Raw genomic sequence first — 18773 nt, forward strand, 5'->3', positions numbered from 1 at the left:
CTTTATGGCATGTAAATTGTATACCAGTAATTCTATTTTAAAAAATAGTACTGTTTAGTAACACAAAACAATGGGGATGAATCTTTAAAAACATTAACTTGAATGAAAAAGAGTTCCAAAAGATTATAGATAGTATGATAATGAGCAAAATGAAATAATATATTACTTATGGATATATAGATATGTGATAAAAACATTTGGAATATGGCAAAGGAAGGATAAGCATACACGGGAGTTATTCCCTCAGGGGAAAGTCAGGGAAATAGAACAAGGGAGGAACCCGTGGTAGATGCAATGGTATTGGTGATCCTTTTAGTTCTTGAGTTGAGTGAGTAAAGTTTTCATTTCAATTATGTATATTTTACATATTTTATATTTGATTTTTTGAGAGTTTCAACTATAATATTTACAAGGTAATAAAAGAATAATGCCTTTTAAATTATAATACTATGGGTATACCAGAGAAAAGCAAATCACTTATAAAGGAGGAAGTCAGATTGACCCTAGACTTTCCCATATCACGCTCAAAACCAGGGATAGTGCAGCAATGTCTATAAAGTTCTGAAGAAAAGAATGCGTGACTTGAAAAATTTAAACCCAATTAAATTATCCCGCTAGGATAAATACAACAGATAGATCATAACCATGAAAGGATGTAAAGAAATCAAAAACCACAAACTTTTCTTGGAATAAAAAATAAGATAACCGGACCCCTGGGTGGCTCGGCTGGTTGACCATACAACTCTTTTGATTTTGGCTCAAGTCACAATCCCAGGGCCGTGGAATCGAGCTCCGCATCAGGCTCCTTGCTGAACATAGAGCCTGCCTAAGATCCTCTTTCTCCCTCTAGCCTTCTCCCCGACTCGCACACACCCTCTCAATCTCTCTCTAAAAAAAAACAAACAAAAAAAAAATTAAAAACTAAAATTAAAAAATTAAGTTAGTTAAGAACTACCATGTGACAAAATCTAAGCAACCAAGTAAATGAATCAAAGTAAAGGGTGCAGAAATGAAGAAGCCATGACATGAAAAGGTCTGGTATTGAGTACTAAATCATCTATTTTAAATGATGAAAATAAATAATAAATTAGAAATAGACACTTCTCTAAAGAAGACATCCAGATGGCCAACAGGCACATGAAAAGATGCTCAATGTCGCTCCTCATCAGGGAAATACAAATCAAAACTACACTCAGATACCACCTCACACCAGTCAGAGTGGCTAAAATGAACAAATCAGGAGACTATAGATGCTGGAGAGGATGTGGAGAAACGGGAACCCTCTTGCACTATTGGTGGGAATGCAAATTGGTGCAGCCACTCTGGAAAACAGTGTGGAGGTTCCTCAAAATATTAAAAACAGACCTACCCTATGACCCAGCAATAGCACTGCTAGGAATTTACCCAAGGGCTACAGGAGTACTGATGCATAGGGGCACTTACACCCCAATGTTTATAGCAGCACTCTCAACAATAGCCAAATTATGGAAAGAGCCTAAATGTCCACCAACTGATGAATGGATAAAGAAATTGTGGTTTATATACACAATGGAGTACTACGTGGCAATGAGAAAGAATGAAATATGGCCCTTTGTAGCAACATGGATGGAACTGGAGAGTGTGATGCTAAGTGAAATAAGCCATACAGAGAAAGACAGATACCATATGGTTTCACTCTTATGTGGAGCCTGAGAAACTTAACAGAAACCCATGGGGGAGGGGAAGGAAAAAAAAAAAAAAGAGGTTAGAGTGGGAGAGAGCCAAAGCATAAGAGACTCTTAAAAACTGAGAACTAACTGAGGGTTGATGGGGGGTGGGAGGGAGGGAAGGGTGGGTGACGGGTATTGAGGAGGGCACCTTTTGGGATGAGCACTGGGTGTTGTATGGAAACCAATTTGACAATAAATTTCATATCTCATGAATAGCGAGATCATGACCTGAGCCAAAGTCAGACCCTTAACCTACTGAGCCACCCAGGCGCCCTGAAACAAATTTTTTCAATATATTGACTCTACCTCAATCTTTGTCACTGAGGGAACTATTGACATTTGGGGTGGACATGTCTTTGATATCAGGACTTCCCTCTGCATTATAAGATGTTTGGCATCTCTGGAGCCCAGCCTCCAGAATGCCAGGATCACCTCAGCTATTATGACCTTGAGAAACAGTTCATGCATTTCAAATGCAATGTAAGCAATTGGCACTGCCTTGGGTTAAGAAGCACTGTTCTAACCTCTTAAAGTCTTTCATAGCATTTGTTTTAAGTAGGCTCCGTGCCCAGCATGGAGTCCAACACAAGGCTTGAACTCCCAACCCTGAGATCAAGAATCAAAGGTTTAACTGACTGAGCCACCCACGCACTCCTTTTTTAGTTTTTTTTCCCCTAAATTTAGAGCTATGCCACAGAATTAAAATCTCTTGATTTAAAATTACAAAAGGGATTGTTTACCTAATATTCATTCAATTTCATATTGGTTTCCCTTTCTCCTAGTAAATTAGAGTAAAAATAAATACAGAATAAGCCTTTGTATCCAACACAACCATTTACAAGTTAACAAAAAATACTTGTTAAAACAAGGAATCTGAAAAAATACACATACTTACTTTGCATATTTTATTTTTGTTGCTGTGATAAAATACAGATAACAAAATTTTCATTGTAGCCATTTTTAAGTGTACAGTCCTATGACTGTGACATTAATATATTCACATTGTTGTACAGTTATCACTACTTTCCATCTCTAGAACTTTTTCATCTTCCCTAACTGCATATTTAAACATAAACCACATATACAATCATTTGCCAATCTTTTGATTTGGGGCCAAGATCTTTCCTTTGAAAGTGGTCCTCTGATTGGAATTCCCCTTGGCCATCTTTTCTGTATGAATTACACCAATAATGCACTCACCAGGATTTCCGGTTTCAATTTTCTTTAAAATGAAACGAGCTGAAAGATACTTCGGAAGGAATCTGAGTGCAGAATCCTCCTCTATTCCCCTTAACCTTCCAATATTTTACCATTATGATGCTCACACCTAACCAGAAAGCAAATTTTGCATTACTTTACATCTTCGCAAATTTCCTAACACACTCCACCTAGTCTTTATGGAAATAACAATTCATTCTTTTTGCATCAGTATTGTATCAGTTTTCAAAAAAATTTAAGTTATATGATTTTAAAAGTTACAATTCAAACAGAAACTTGTGGAAAGTATTCAACTGAACTGATGGGGACAGAAGTAAATATAAGGACACCTAGAAAGATGTCTGCTTACTGTGAGCACTGTAAATGAAGGATGTCACTTACAAAATGATCTGGCAAGTTGGATATTGTATTAAATTTGAAATACTATGTATACTTGTGACGGTTAATTTTGTGTGTCAATTTGATTGGGCCACAGGATGCCTGGATGTTTGGTCACATGTTATTCTGGGTATGTCCCTTGAGGGTATTTCTCGGTGAAATTAACATTTGAATGGGTAGACTGATAAAAACAGATTGCTCTCCCTGATGTGGGTGGGCCTCATCCAATCAATTGAAGACAGAAATAGAACAAAGAGGCTGAGAAAAGGGGATCTCCTGTTGCTGGCTGCTTTGAGCTGGGACATCGGTTTTTTTCCACTCTTTAAACCTGAACAGAAAGATCAACTCTTTTTGGGTTTTCCAGCCTGCCAGCTTTCAGGCTGAAACTACACATCGTCACCCTTGGGGCTTAGCTTGCTGACTGTAGATCTTGGGAATTCTCAGCATCCATGACCACGTGAGCTAATTCCTTATAATAAGCCTCTTTATCTTTCTAAATATATTATATGTTTTTATGTATATAATATACACATACATATTATATACATATATATACACACACACATATTATGTATATATACACACATATCCTTTTGGTTCTACCACTCTGGAGAATCCTGACTAATACCCGACAACCAAATGCAGTGTGGATCTTGGAACAGAAAGAGGACATTAGTGGAAAAACTGGTGAAATACACATAAAGTCTTGGATTTAGTTAATAGTAACGTACTAATGTTGGTTTCTTAGCTGTGCTAAATGTACCATGATAATATAAGATTGAGCAGAAGAAGCTGGGTAAGGGGTTTTTGAGAATACTGTGTACTGTCTTTGCAGTGTTTCTGTAAATCTAAAATTATTCCAAAATAAAAACTCTGTTTTCAAAAATAGCATGTACTATATTAGCCCCCTTCCTGAAACTATTTCTAATTACCTACTCTCTATTTGTTTTGTTCACCAAATCTTAATAATCTGTACTTCAGGAAATTATTTGCTTCTTTCTTTGTACCTTTCTGTAATGCTTGAAATTTTTTAAAACAATACATATTATTTGACTGGACATACATATTATTTGACTAAAATGATAAAGTCATTCTTTAAAACATTTTAGTCTGTTTGGCAAGGTGACTTCTAGAAATCATCCAAATTCTGAAAGCACTGTTATGTTTGATTTAGTGTTAGTTTTTAATAACATGGTTTCATCTTTAACACTCTCCTGGTGGACGCAAAGATAATTTTAAGATGAGGCTCCAGAATTAATACAATGTCACAGAACTAGACAGATAATTAGGTGATGTTAGTATGAGACTATGTTGTTTCTGACCTATACATAGATTATTGGCTTATGTCTCTGAGTTACTTTCGCTTTTTGCCAACTGTAAGCCTCATAAGGGAAGGGAAGGCTTTTGGTTACAGTTCTGTGGTTTTGTTCAACAAGGCAGTGAGGGAATAAAGAACTCAGGGGTCCATATCTCCAAATCAAAGTAATTGGAGGGATTAAAAGCACATTCCTAAATGTTCTAGTACCAATTAAACTGTTTCATGCTCACTCTCTGTATCCCCTTATTTACCCTTTTGCTTTCCTGTCGTCCAGCCTCTCCCTTTTGATTTTGACTATTAGGTACTCATTGTAGATTCTCAAGGGAGCCATTTATTTTTCTTTTTTCACTTCAAAACTATGAATTCTTTGTAGACAGAGCATCTTCATTTCCATGTTCCCATCACCTAAGCACAGTGTTTACCTGTCAATCATGGTGAGGGCTATTGAGTGAATGACTTTGAGACAGGAGGTAGTGGTGATGTGTATGAGCTTAGCCACCACTGCAAATGGAACCTCTGAGGTTTTCTAGTTCTACCTACTCACCAAAATTCTATGTCTTTCTCCTTCCCCGTGGTTTTCCTTTTTCAGCTCCCTTCTTCTTGTAATATAGCTAGAGACGTAGTGCCTTTACTCTGCACCTTCTGCATGTGCAAACTCTAGGGTCATCTGCTCTTTGTATGAGGCCAGGTCTTCCATTTAATTTGTTTATAGAAAGTATTAATGCATACAGTGATTCTCAAACTTCATCAGGCATCAGAATCACTTGGAGGGCTTATTAAAACAGACTGTGGGGCTGCACGCCAAGAGGTTCTCATTCAGTAAATCTGGGGTAGGAATTGGAGGATTTGCATTTCTAGGTTCCTAGGTGATTCTGATGCTGGTAGTCCAGAGACCCTATTTTGAGAATCATTGGTCTATACACAACAGAAGTACCAGCCAGTTGTCTACTCCCCTCTGCCAGGGGGAAAAAAAAGAGCCAGAGGCGTTCATTGTCTAGAACTTCAGCATGATATAAAAATAACAGAAAGAATATGCATGTTTTGTTTTAAAACCAAGGTATAAAGGGCTTGTTCTCTCTTATAATCGTAATTCTTTAATTCAAATCATTCCATTGACTATATAAGTAAAGTTAAAACTGCTAACATAGAGAGAAGACTATTGATATTTCTATCAGAGTATATAAAAAGGTTAATTATGGTGTGCACATCTTAAAGATCTCCTTGCCGTGTGAGCCACCTCCAGAAATACTTGCCATAGAACTGAAATAGAAATGATTATATGAGTAAATTATCACCCACACTCCTTGCATGCATCATTTCATACCGCAAGCCTTTTCTCTTTTCAAGGAATAATGGTTTTACATTTTACTTTGTGATGGCACTCTAATTGCTAAATATAATAGGGGCATTATGCTACAAAGTTAAAAGATTCCAAGTGAAAAGATAAGTCAAATATAGTAATCTCATCCAGCCAATGATTCTTTCAAGTGTGCTCCTCTTTTTCTCCAGCTATCTCCCAACTCTGAACTCTCACACAATGATTGAAACTGAATACATGGCAGAAAAAAAAAAAAAAAATTAAAAGGGATCCTAGAATTCATCTAGCCCAGGCGCCTGCAACTATGACCCACTGGCAAGTCTGACCCACTGACTGTTTTTGTAAATAAAAAATTTATTAGAGAACAGGCATGGCTGTTTTTCTACACACTTTAATATCGCTCCTTTCACACTACAATCACAGAGTTAAATAGTTGCAACACAGACCACGTGGTCCAAAACCAAAAATATTTGCTTTCTCACCCTTTACCAAAAATATTTGCTGACTCCTGCTGTAGTCCAACCTACTCATTTGGCAGGTGAAAAAATTTATCCTGAGAGAGAGAAAAGTAGCTCAGGATTACACTGCTCAAACAGAAACAGTATTGGAAAATGCCAGGCATGGCCCTCAGCAGCTCCTATAAGAGCTTTGGTTCCCTCAAGAGTCAAAGCTGTCCTTCATGATGAGTAGAGAAGGGGATATCGGGGTAAGCTTGCATCTCATTACAATTTTCAAAGAGCCCTCCATATGACAAACCCAGAAAGAACAGTGTGACATAAGTGTGCTTTGATGTTAGTCCAAAATGTATAAATGGCATGAATTTTTTCACCCATGTACAAAACACATTAGCAGCTAACATTTAGGGCCTGTTTCTAATAATGAAACGTCCTTTTTCATTGATGAGAGCATCATTAGGATCGTCTTGCCTTTCAGAAAATATACTAACATTCTATCATGTAATATTCTCCACAGTGTCCACAGCTTTCAGGAGAATGTGCCTGATAGTGTGAATTCTTATTTTCTCAATTAGGTTCACCAAATCAGCAAAAGCACATGGGTCAGTGTGTGTGTGTGTGCGCGCACTCGCACGTTCCCCTAGCTATTTTTACATAATTTATACATCTCTAAAATAATGTAATAATACCTAGTGACAGTGCTCTCCAATTTGTGTTAAGGAAAATATGCTTATTCTGTAAATAAATCCAAATTCTATGGGTTTTGGTAGCTGCACAGAGTTGTACGATGTTTTGAAGTGTTTTCAGCAAAAGGATGATTATTTTGTTCATTCATCAGTGCTTCACTAGGTATCTCCTCTGTGCCAGCAACCCAGGGTGCTGAGACTGATACACAGAATAGAGCACCTGACTGATGGGGGAGGTCATCTTCTAGAGACAAGTAGTACAATAGGTCTGTAAGCTGTATATGGAGACACCACTGCATGAGACATGTGAGCAGAGCCCTGAAAGATAAGTGGGAGCTTGTCATAAAGACATGCACATTCCAGTGAAATGAAAACTCCATTTTAGTGTTGTTACCTCCTTGGGAGACTTTGACTCCTTAGTCTTATTTAGATATCCCTCTTCTGTGTTCCTATAGCATACATCTATTGTAGAACTGTCCTCTCTGCCTGGTCTTCATTAAGTATTCAGTAAATGAATGAATGATGACTGAAAGAATGGATGACTGAGTTAATGAACATACAAAAGGCACAGAAGTGTAACCCAGTCTGGGCTGTTCAGGGAATTGCTTATGTGGCTACAAGATAGGACACAGAGAAGTGGGGACAAGCCTACTGTAAAAAGGATGGAGAGATAGGTCAGGGTAAAATAACAGAGGACATTGTATACCATCCTAGGAATGTGGACTCTATTATTTTAGCAACTTCTTGTTGGCACATACTACATACCAATCCTGTGTTAGGTTCTAGAGGTATGAGATATGGCCCCTGCCTTTGTGGAGATTACTAGTTCACTAACACAGTATTAGTCATGGATACCCATGGGCTCTAGATGCAGACTACCTAGGTTCCAGTTTTAATTAACCTTCACTAACTATGTGGCTTCAATTTCTCAGCACTTCAGTTTCCTTTTCTGTAAAACTAGAGTAATAATAGAATATACTTCAAGATTGTTGTGATGGTTAAAATGACATTTTATATATATATATATATAAAGTTATATATATATATATAATATATAATGTATTTATGTATATATATACATTTATAAAGTTATATATATATATATATACGTATATATGTATACATATATATATACACGTGTGTGTGTGTATATATATATATATATATATATATATATATATATATATATATATATAACTTTCTGCCACACAGAAATTACTCAGTTAATATCAGGCACTCTTATTGGGAAAACAGCCATTGAACAAAAAATTTAAAGTGTGTTGGAAAGCTACAGAAGGTGAGGCCCAGAATGCAATGAGAATGTAATGGTGGTGGATGGGATGGGGCACAAGGGAAGCTGACATGATCTGGAGATTCAAGGAGGGCCTATCTAGGGAAAGAGTGGATGGAAAGATGTCCCAGGGTGAGGAGGTCCTTGTGAAAAGGGAAGGGACCATTGAGAGAGTGAAGAAAGAACGCCAGTCTGGCTACAGCTTATGGATTGGAACAAGTGAGGAGAGAAGAGTTTCTGGGATTGGTGCTGGCAAGGCAGGCAGAGGCCAGTTTATGGAGGGTCTTATTAGTCATGGTAAGATCTGGGGCTCTGTCCTAAGTTAGTGGGAGACACTGAAAGAATTAAGCATGGGAGTGACAAAACCAGAAATGTTTTTAAAAGGTGGAGAGAAGTGGACAGATATTCAAGAGAATATAGCAATTGAATTAATTGCTTATTGACTGGATATAATATGTGAGAGCAACAAAAGTATAAGAGGTCTCCTGGATTTCTGGATGGATAGTTTATCATTTACTCAGGAACAGGAGAAGAAAGGACTTTCAAGGTCAAAGATGAGAGCAGTTGCATGGATGGTGATGGGACTCAGAGGGATATAGGGGAGCACAGGAACCTGGGCGTGGATGAGATTGCAAGGAAAGTAGATTAAGTAAAAAGACAATCAAGGTGGAATTTTGGAGAAAAATCCAGAGGAGCCTGAACATAAGTGGCCAAAGAGGCTGGTTAAAAACTAGGAGATGCTGACATCATAGAAACTGAGAGAAGAAAAAGGAAGAAAAAAATGGCAGATATGGTTAACACTATCAAATGTGGTTTCAGTTTTTTAATAAGGACTGAAAGTGGTTACCTGGATTTGGCAATTAGGATATCTCTGAAAAGGACCATCTAAAACTCTACTAAACTCTGAATATGCTATTTTGTAGATCTTACCCCATATTATAGTAAACATTAAAATGTACTAAGTTCTACATTAAATGTATATATAGGGACACCTGGGTGGCTCAGCTGGTTAAGCATCTGACTTCAGCTCAGGTCATGATCTCACGATTCTTGAGTTCAAGCCACACATTGGGCTCTCTACAGTCAGCACACAGAGCCTGCTTCAGATCTCCTGTCCCCTTCTCTTTCTCTGTCTCTCTCTCTCAAAAAAAATTTTTTAATGTATATATAAATTTAGGTATACAATGTTTTTCCTTATGAAATCATCACTAATTAAAATTTTCTAGTTTTCCTTTTGTATTTGAGCCAGTTTTTCCTGTAGATCTCACTTTGTAGATTCTTGAAAATCACAAGGACCTAGGCCCCTATCAATGATGACCACAATCAGAGTAAGCTGTGGTGGGTTATGGAATGAGTGATGAAGCAAATATCATAAGTATGGACTTCTCTTTCACAAGAATAACTGGGAAAAAAAGAAAGAGAGAGAAGCAAAGAAGAGCATAAAGTCCAGGGAAGCTCTAATTTATTTAAGATTAGAGCTTTTCACACAGTTGAGAAGAAAAAAAAGCAACCAGACAATTATTTTTTAGAAAAGGGTTAATGATGAAAGAGATAGTAGGAATATTTGGTCAAAACACTACTTTAAGAGATAGCAGATAGGAAGCAATCTAGAAGTAGGATTCACCGTCTCTAAAAGCCCTCTTTCTCTGAGTCCAGATGGAAGGAGAGCAGAACAAGTGGGTGGACAGATAGATGTTCACATTCTATAGCTATTGTTAATAATGAAATGTATGAATCAAGACTATCAAGTAACTCCAATACCACCATTCAGTGTTGTTCTTCTAAAGATCGGCAAATATAGGAGTGGCATGGGAAGCTTATGGCAGTTAACAACTCTGTGTTTCATAAATAATCCCAAAGTACTGTGATGTAGAGTGCTGTGTAGATGTCTGTTGGGGTTTGGCTCTTATTCTTTTATGAGCCAAGAAGAGGCAAGTACAGTCTAGGAGTAAAATGCCCACCTGTGTCAAGCAAATTGACTTGTCAAAGGCACCATCTGATAGATTAGTTGATTTACACAGAGAAAGCAGGAGGTATATGGAAAATGCATTAACTCTTTGGGGCCACTGGGGCAACATTAGTAAATCATCGCTACAGTCCTAAATGGTTCCCCTAATGGTCCCAAAGAGTAAATGCATCCCCCAAAGAGTCTCAGATGGTCCCAGGTGGTCATTCGTCCTCTGAGACTGGAGTGATTACAAATGCTTTTCAGGAGCTGGGTTAGTGGCCCGATTCCCAGGTAAGGAAACAGAATGTTCTTCTAGGTTACTTGACCAGTTACTGACAGAGCTTAGATTAGATATTAGCTAGCTAAAGTGGCTAGCTAATAATTAGCACTGCTGCTCTGATACCAGTAGGTATTCCAATCACCATCAACATAGTAAATATTTGTCATTCAAAATGTAATTGTTCACAGTGAAATACTGTGCATTTATTTCTATGGGGTAGGGAAGTGGTTCCAATAAGATGGGATTGAATGATCTTTGGAAAAATGTTTCTTTTGGTTGTGGCTTTTTGTTGTCAGATGGTTGTAGGTTGTAAAACTCAAGCTAATAAAAGAGGTGGAAGTTTTTCATAATTAATATTGGGAGTTGCCACCCAAGTTTTGTGAGTTTATCAGGCACATGGCATCAAATAAATTATATTATTTTTGGAGGTGTTGCTCAAAGAGTCACCAGTGTTTCAGAGCTGACAGAAACTTTGAAATCCTCAACTCAAGGGTGCTTATTTTATAAATGAAAAAACTGACCCTAGAGTAGCCCAGCTAGACTTTTGCCTTAAGCTTATGAAATGAGAATGCCCAGTTACCTGAAGGCAACAGAGAAAGAAAGCCACAGGACTTCAAGTCTAGATGTCACTTCCAGAGTGGTGGTGAAGATAGCATTGCATATGGTCATTATTAGAACCTGGGTTTATTATAAAAAAGGCCACCAATTCTTCGCAACACATATGTTTAGTTACCAGGCCTTCTCTACCTTTAAAAGAAATGATGATGTAGAAAATAAAAAAAGAAAGTTTACAGAAGCATATAAAATTTGAGTCGACAAAGTTCCATTCCAGGGCTTATCTACCTCTATACCTCAAAAGCTTACTTGCATGGCCAAGGGCTTCTAGAAATTTCATGACCAGATGTCCAAGTGTGAATCTTCTAAAAAAGAGAAAAATAAAAGCTGCAATAATAAATTATGCTCTGTGAGCACAATTAAATTTTTATTATTTTTGATGATGTTTTCTAGTGTATTATGAGTGTGCTATTATAAAGCTTACTTAGAATAGCAGTGGTCTGTATAATCTTTTGTCAGTAGACCAAGAATAAAGGCAGCTCAGGTTTCTGGGATTACACAGAATAAGACATTAGTTTTTTGTGGGTTTTTTTTTGGTTTGTATTTGGTGATTAGTTTAGGGCCTAAGTCCCAAAGTAGCCCATTTTAATCAAGAGTAGAACTTCCTTGTTGATGTCCTGGCTGAGGGCAGTGAGATTTACAAACACAGAAAAAGCAGACTTGAATACAGAGAGAAGGGTGGCTTGAAAAGAAAATTCAGCTTCCTTGCTTAAATAAGAGATACATATGACTAGTAATCAAAGTAAATATAAGGATCAAATAATTATAATTGTATTAATCTCTTTGGGGATTTGGGACCTTTCTACTATCTATAAATTAAGAATCACTGTTAGTGAATTTATTAATTAATAATAATCTCTTATAATACATATCATCTTACACATTATAAACTTCTTTCACCTATTATGATTTTGTTTGATGTTCACAACAAATGTGACATGAGCAGGGTAAATGTTATTCTCCTCATTTAACAGATGAGTAAGTTAAATCTGCAAAGGGTTCAAAGCTGCTTCCATATACAACACTGCCTGTATAGGTGCGATTAGCAATCTCTTCGCGATGAATAATAAATTCTTTACTCTTGTAAGGGCTGAACCTTCAAGCAAGACTGTCTTTAATATACATGTTGACTGAAGATGTGCCCATCCTTCCCTGGAAACATACGAATTGTGCCACAAACATGTCTTCATGAAATTCAAGCAGGCTACCTCTTTCTAGCAATAAAGACTGAAATAAAGAGAGTGTAGATTAAACATGTTTTCAGTTGATGGTAGAAATGTAAAGAGGATCCTAATCAATGAATTTATTAATAACTCTCCCCACTTTGCTGGATGCCCAGTTATCAAAGCCCATGAGTTTTGGACTTTGGCCATAGCATTGACCTATTTCTCCAAAAGCCATTTTAATTCATACCCGAGTTAAGATTACCAAAGTTGCACAGTGCACTTTCGCCAGCCTGGTGGAGGTTATGAATGCCTCCAGACTGATGCTGCCTACAATATTCTTTGCATGCCAGCTGTTGTGCTCCTCTGATCCCCCAATTTGCATATGGTACATTACTCAACAAGAGAGTTTTTTCTTTCTGTTTCACCAAATGCAGGTGTGCGGTCATTCTGTGAGAGCTCTCACACTCAGTCATGTAAATTACCCCCGAGGTCCAGGGTCTGAAAAAATCAGTTTTTATAAAAACAATGAAAAAACATATTTGTACTTATTTTTTTTCTGTCCTCTGAAAGTCTTCTTCCTGTTCACAGCAACCTCATACATGGAACCAGTCATTGTAGGAAGGGTGGGTTTTTTTGGTTGTTTGTTTGTTTGTTTGTTTGTTTTAGCTGGTGTAGGTTTGTAGGAAATTTTCCTTCCCAAACCATAAATAAGTAATGAAATATATTTGTTCACTTTGCTTTCTGAAAAACCCACCAAATTTCTTTTCTTATTTTTACTTCTAAAATCTTCCCAGATACTTAAGAATTCTTGGACTCTATATCTTTTCAAGTATTGCCGTTTTCTTCTGCAGCCATTTCCTATAAAATATACTTTTCTCACACCAAGAACTCCAAACTGAAGTACTCAGGTGAAAAAAAATCTGTCTTCTTCCTCAATTACATTTATGTGCACAGATGCTAACTGGAGTAAAATAAAGGGACTATGAACCTTTAACCATTATAGAAAACCTTTAGTCTTAATTCAGTATTACTATAATCAGAAGCTCTAAGGATATATAAAAAACAAATATTTATCCTATGCGCAAATCAGACCCACTAATGCTATTTTATCTTGTTCTTTTAAAATGTTAAAAATTATATCCCATATAATGTGTGATTTTCATGCAAAGAATTTCATTAGTAACTCAGATTTCATTCACTATCAAATAGGATTTTTAACTTACTGTTTCTCAATAAATATAAATTAAACTTTTTTTTAGCATAAATTATTGCTCTGCTCCAAATTTTCAAAATCATTACATAAAAAATACAGAGAAGGAACACAAACATTTTCCCCAAATAACTCTTTTAGTTCTTAAGCTTTGTTCAAAGTTTGGGCCATTCTATGTATGAAAGACCAAAAACAAACAAAAAATCCAAAAAACAAAAACACTTTGTCTGCTTTTCATTTAAGCAGTTTCCCAATTTTCAAATTTTATAATTATAATCACTGAACTTTTAAATGTTTACATTTTATAAAAAGAAATAAAGAGTAGAAATAAGTAGGTATCCTTTACACTCCAAGTAAGTCTTAGTAGAGCCTTAAATTGCTTTGAATAATTAGATTAGAAGGAAATGCATCCTTTTATATCATATAGTATTCTGTTGACTAAACTTAAGAGTACCAGCCTCTTGCTGCCCAGTTCAACTAACTGGATGCATCTCTTCTTTGTATGTTACAGAAGGAGACCTGTCTAGTAGAGTGAAGAAAGAACCCTGAAACAAGTGAACCCATATACCAAGTTGAGGGTCAGACAAACTTGAGAGGATTCTAGTCCTATAGAGCTTTCAGGAAAAAAAGAAAAAGAAAAAGAAAATATATATATTTTCTTTTTCTTTTTTCTTATATATATATTTGTGCCATTTTCTTTTTCTTTTTTCTTATATATATATTTGTGCCATAAACGTGGGCAGTTTGTTAAATTTCTTCATCTTAAATATGCCTTCTGGTCAACTTTCTTTACTTTCCATTGATCAGGCCATTGGGAAAAATAAAAGGGGTTTTGCAAAATATTTGTCCTTACGGAAGACTGCATTCTGGGTATGGCTGTATGTAACTCCCATACCCTCTCCTAAGAGCCTACCAAGTCATCTTCCCTCACTCATCCTTGCTTGGAGTTCAAGTCCCATGCTCCTTTTATGGAGCTGCTTTCTTATCCACTCTAGATTGTGCCAACTTGCTTTCTTCAGCACATTGTTGGTGCTAAATAAATAGTGTGATTTGTAGTAATAATGGTGATGATAATGAATCTTAAAACACCTAACTAATCCCAGTGAACTCTCTGTGATGTTAAGGCTGTGGAACACATGGTTGACTAACAGTGATAATGACTGAAAATGAGGTGATAAATTACTATGCAGATTGCTGATGGCCTATAATTGTCTCAAAACGAGGACATTTCATAACAGACCAATCCCATTTAAATAAATATAGGTGTAGTATTATAGACATATACAACTGCATCTGTACAATTTTTGCAATAACCTTCTCCATAAAATACAGGGACACCAAACAGCTTGGACAAACACTCCTGAGGTCAAGGGACATAGGAGGTAAGAATTAAGACTGTGTTTGCTCTTTCTTGAATGTTGTATTGTTCCTGGATCTGTAAGCATAACTTTAGAGACTCCACCAATATAAACACAAAACTACCTAGTTATGAGCCTGTGTTTACACAGTCCAGATCAAAAGGATAGACACTCAGGTTCATTTGCATTTGCTGCCAAAAATTTCCTGATTCTTCTTTTGAATAGTAGCAATAATTCATATTTTGATGCCATTTAGTCTCACGATTAATTTATGTATACAAGTCTTATAAAAGGGCTCATATTCTTTACTATGTTGCCAGTACTTTCTTTTCTTTCAAGGAGCATTGTTCTTTTCTAAGGAACTGATTATGTGGCAGATCGTAGGATCACTGCAGACAACACAGATGAAAAGCCTGTTATTCCAAAGGATTAAATTACAATTCTTAGCGAACCATTGCCAAGCTATTTTTTTTTTCCCAAACCCAGGGAGGATTGGAAATAGGAAATGTTATGCCTTGAAAACGAGTGGGAGCAGTTGAGTGGATGAGAGAGAATAACCATCCTAGTAAGTGTTATTAAATTCTCTTCAAGTAAAATCATGAAACAAATAAAAGATAAAATCTTTAAAATGTCCAAATGATCAAGAAAAATAAACAACCAAGTTTCTAAGAAGTAATAATTATCATGGGGATGGATATTTATTGAATTATAAAGAGGAAGCAAGAGAATCCAATAGATGTAGCATTTACATGCGAATACATGAAAACAATTAAGATCCCAACTTTGAGTATTTTGGGGGGCTCAAGAAATATGAGGGCAGAGGATCTAAGATTTGCAAATCCTTCATAGTTTGCATATGAGCTCTCTAGGGAAGGATTATAAAATATAGTGGGGAAACAAAATGAAAGGGAGTCTCCAGTGAAGGTACTTGGAACAGGATAAGCAAACATTTTCCCCAAAAATCTGACTAAAACCAGGAGGAGAAATCAGTTCTATTTGTGATTCTAAACACCAGGGAGGTATCATATAACCTGGGAGGGGATGGGGTAAATAAATTCGGGGAAGAAAACATCATAAAGAAGAATTGTTTTGAAATTCAATTCTGAAACATATGTTAATGCATTTGGAGGAAGATAAATGATCTAGGTGCCCAATGGTATGGAGAGACTGAAGTGAGGAGAGAAGAAACTGATAATTAGCTGTGTGCTGTCATTGCAACAGGGAATCTACAGGATGCCATTGTAGTTTCGGCTAAGGTATCACCTTAAGACTCAGGAAGAAACTCCACATGAAATGCTGTAATAAAAAGTTAAAAAATATGCACTGAGGGTTTCCCACATTTCAGACACATATCAAGTAGGTGCTTGGGACCAAAAAAAAAAAATGGATAAGATACAATCTCTGCTCATTAAGAGTTCACAGTATTTTGGAGAAAAGGGAGACACACAGATGATTCAACAACAACAACAATAACAACAACAGGAACAAATACCACAATGATATGTAATAGTACAAAGGAAGTTAAAGAGCTAGCCGCCTGGAGAAATCCAGATATGCTTTGGAAAGGGAGTCACGTTTGGATTGGATCTTGAAGGATGAGTAAGAAATCTCCAGTAGAAAAAAACAAAACAGATGGAGAGAAAGAGGCCCATGCAGTGTGACAGGCTGGGGTGCATGAGTTGCAGGAACCAGAAGAGCAGGTTGGAGGATGGTGGGGTCAGACTTTGAGCTGAGGGGTTTTGGCCTTAACCAGGTGAATGAAAGAGAGCATTGCCAGCTTTAAAACAGAAGAATGACCTAAACAAATATGTGTCTCAGGGTAGAAGATCTGACTGAATAAGGTCAGACTCAAGTCTGCAAGAAGCAGTAAGGAGACCACCACAATGGTGACAGAGGGTGGATTCCATAGATATTTTGGAGATGGTATGAACAGACCTTCATAAGCTATTAAATGTTAAGGATAAAGAAGAGGGAAAAGTTGAGGGAACCACAGCTCCTAAGATGGTGATGCCATTAATTGAGAGACTATTACAAGAGGAATACACCATTTATGCCAAAGCAACAGGGTGAAATGGGGATGGGGGGGAGGGGACAGGGAAGGTTGGCAAACCTATTGTTAAAATCCTAGTATATATAATGGAGGAGACCGCAATTCAGAGAATCAGCCAGAAAAATATCCTCAATCTGCCCCACCCTACTGTGTCTTGAGAAGATTCAAGGGGACAGAAGACATTCCACTGGAATTTTACTTAATTTTTAACTATTACAAAACTATATTTTCTAAAACAAGCACATTCAAATATGTCACATACTAAATGCTATTACAATAGAGACCCACAACATGCTTACTTGCCTCATCAGGTAAACTCTCTTGGTTCAGCCTTCAGAACAAATCAAAGTCCTTCTCATTACTCATAAGTGGAATTGTATCCTGAGATTATAAGGCAGCTTTTTAATAATTTTAAAAAACTGTATTTTTACCATATCCAACAATGTACCTCTGTAATCAAGACAATCTCTGATACTATGCAACTAGTCATCTAAACTCCTAATTTAACTTTATTTCATTTATTTATCAGTTTATTTATGTTTATTTTTATTTAGAGATGGGAGGAGAGAGAGAGCCCACAGCAGGGGAGGAGGAGGAGGAGGAGGAGGAGGAGGAGGAGGAGGAGGAAGAGGAGGAAGAAGAGGAGGAGAGGGAATCCCAAGCAGGCTCCACGCTGTCAGTGCAGAGCCTGACACAGGGTTCGATCCCACGAACCATGAAATCATGACCTAAGCTGATATCAAGAGTCAGAGGCTCAACTGACTGAGCCACCCAGGTGCCCCTAAACCCCTAGTTTTAATTCTTGGTATTCATTAAAACAGCCTTGTTTTTCAATGAATTTAAACCAATGAAATGTTTACTAAAAATATTATTTCATATATTTTATAAATATGTGACTCTTCATAAGATTTCTTTTGAAAAGGGGTTCTAGCTCTAAAAAAGTTTCTTTAAAAACTGAAATATGAAGTATATACTTTAGTGGAGTGTATACTGCATCTATTTCTAATGACTTTTATTTCTGAGATTGTTAAGGAAGTCTTCAATATATTGGACTCATTGAAAATTCTAAGACCATCCTTTCACTGTCAAGACACAATACCCATATTTTTCTCCCTGCTCTGTACTTCTCCCTCAGAGCTTGGTATCTGTGTAACACAAGGACAGGAACAATCCGATTTGCCAAGATAATAATCAACCAAAATGTATCTCCTCTGTTGTTCATTTTGCTTGATTACAGTATCAAAATGCAAGAATGGATGAACTATGTTGAAGTCTGGGTTTTGAAAACACCTGTTTACTGATGTGGCTATGTGTGAATTTTCATATTTAAAACACTAATAGCAGCTTACTCTGTCATTTTTACACTTTGATTGCAAAAGCAGTGGCCTGCACATATCTTGGCAAAATATGTTCAAAGATTATGGTAGGAGCTAAAATTTTCATGGAAGAATAAAAATGTACATTAATACAATTTATACATATTATGTTAGTTTATACAATCTTATATAAGCAACAATCAACTCCTCTGTCATACATAACTTTTTAATGTGCTATAAGAACTTCATCAACACCTTCTTGATTGGGTCTTGAGCACTAATCAGGTCCCTCAGTACTACGGGAGGCTTAAATATCTTGCATCTATCATGAAAAGTAAGTAGGATCATAATGACTAATCACATTAGCATAATTTAAAAATGCAGAACATGAATAGCTTTTTTTCCCCAAAGATTTGTAGTAAAAACTTACAATAAGAGCACAATGATTCATTTCACC

The sequence above is a fragment of the Leopardus geoffroyi genome, chromosome A2 (genome assembly GCF_018350155.1).
Source record: "Leopardus geoffroyi isolate Oge1 chromosome A2, O.geoffroyi_Oge1_pat1.0, whole genome shotgun sequence".
NCBI classification, from domain to species: domain Eukaryota; kingdom Metazoa; phylum Chordata; class Mammalia; order Carnivora; family Felidae; genus Leopardus; species Leopardus geoffroyi.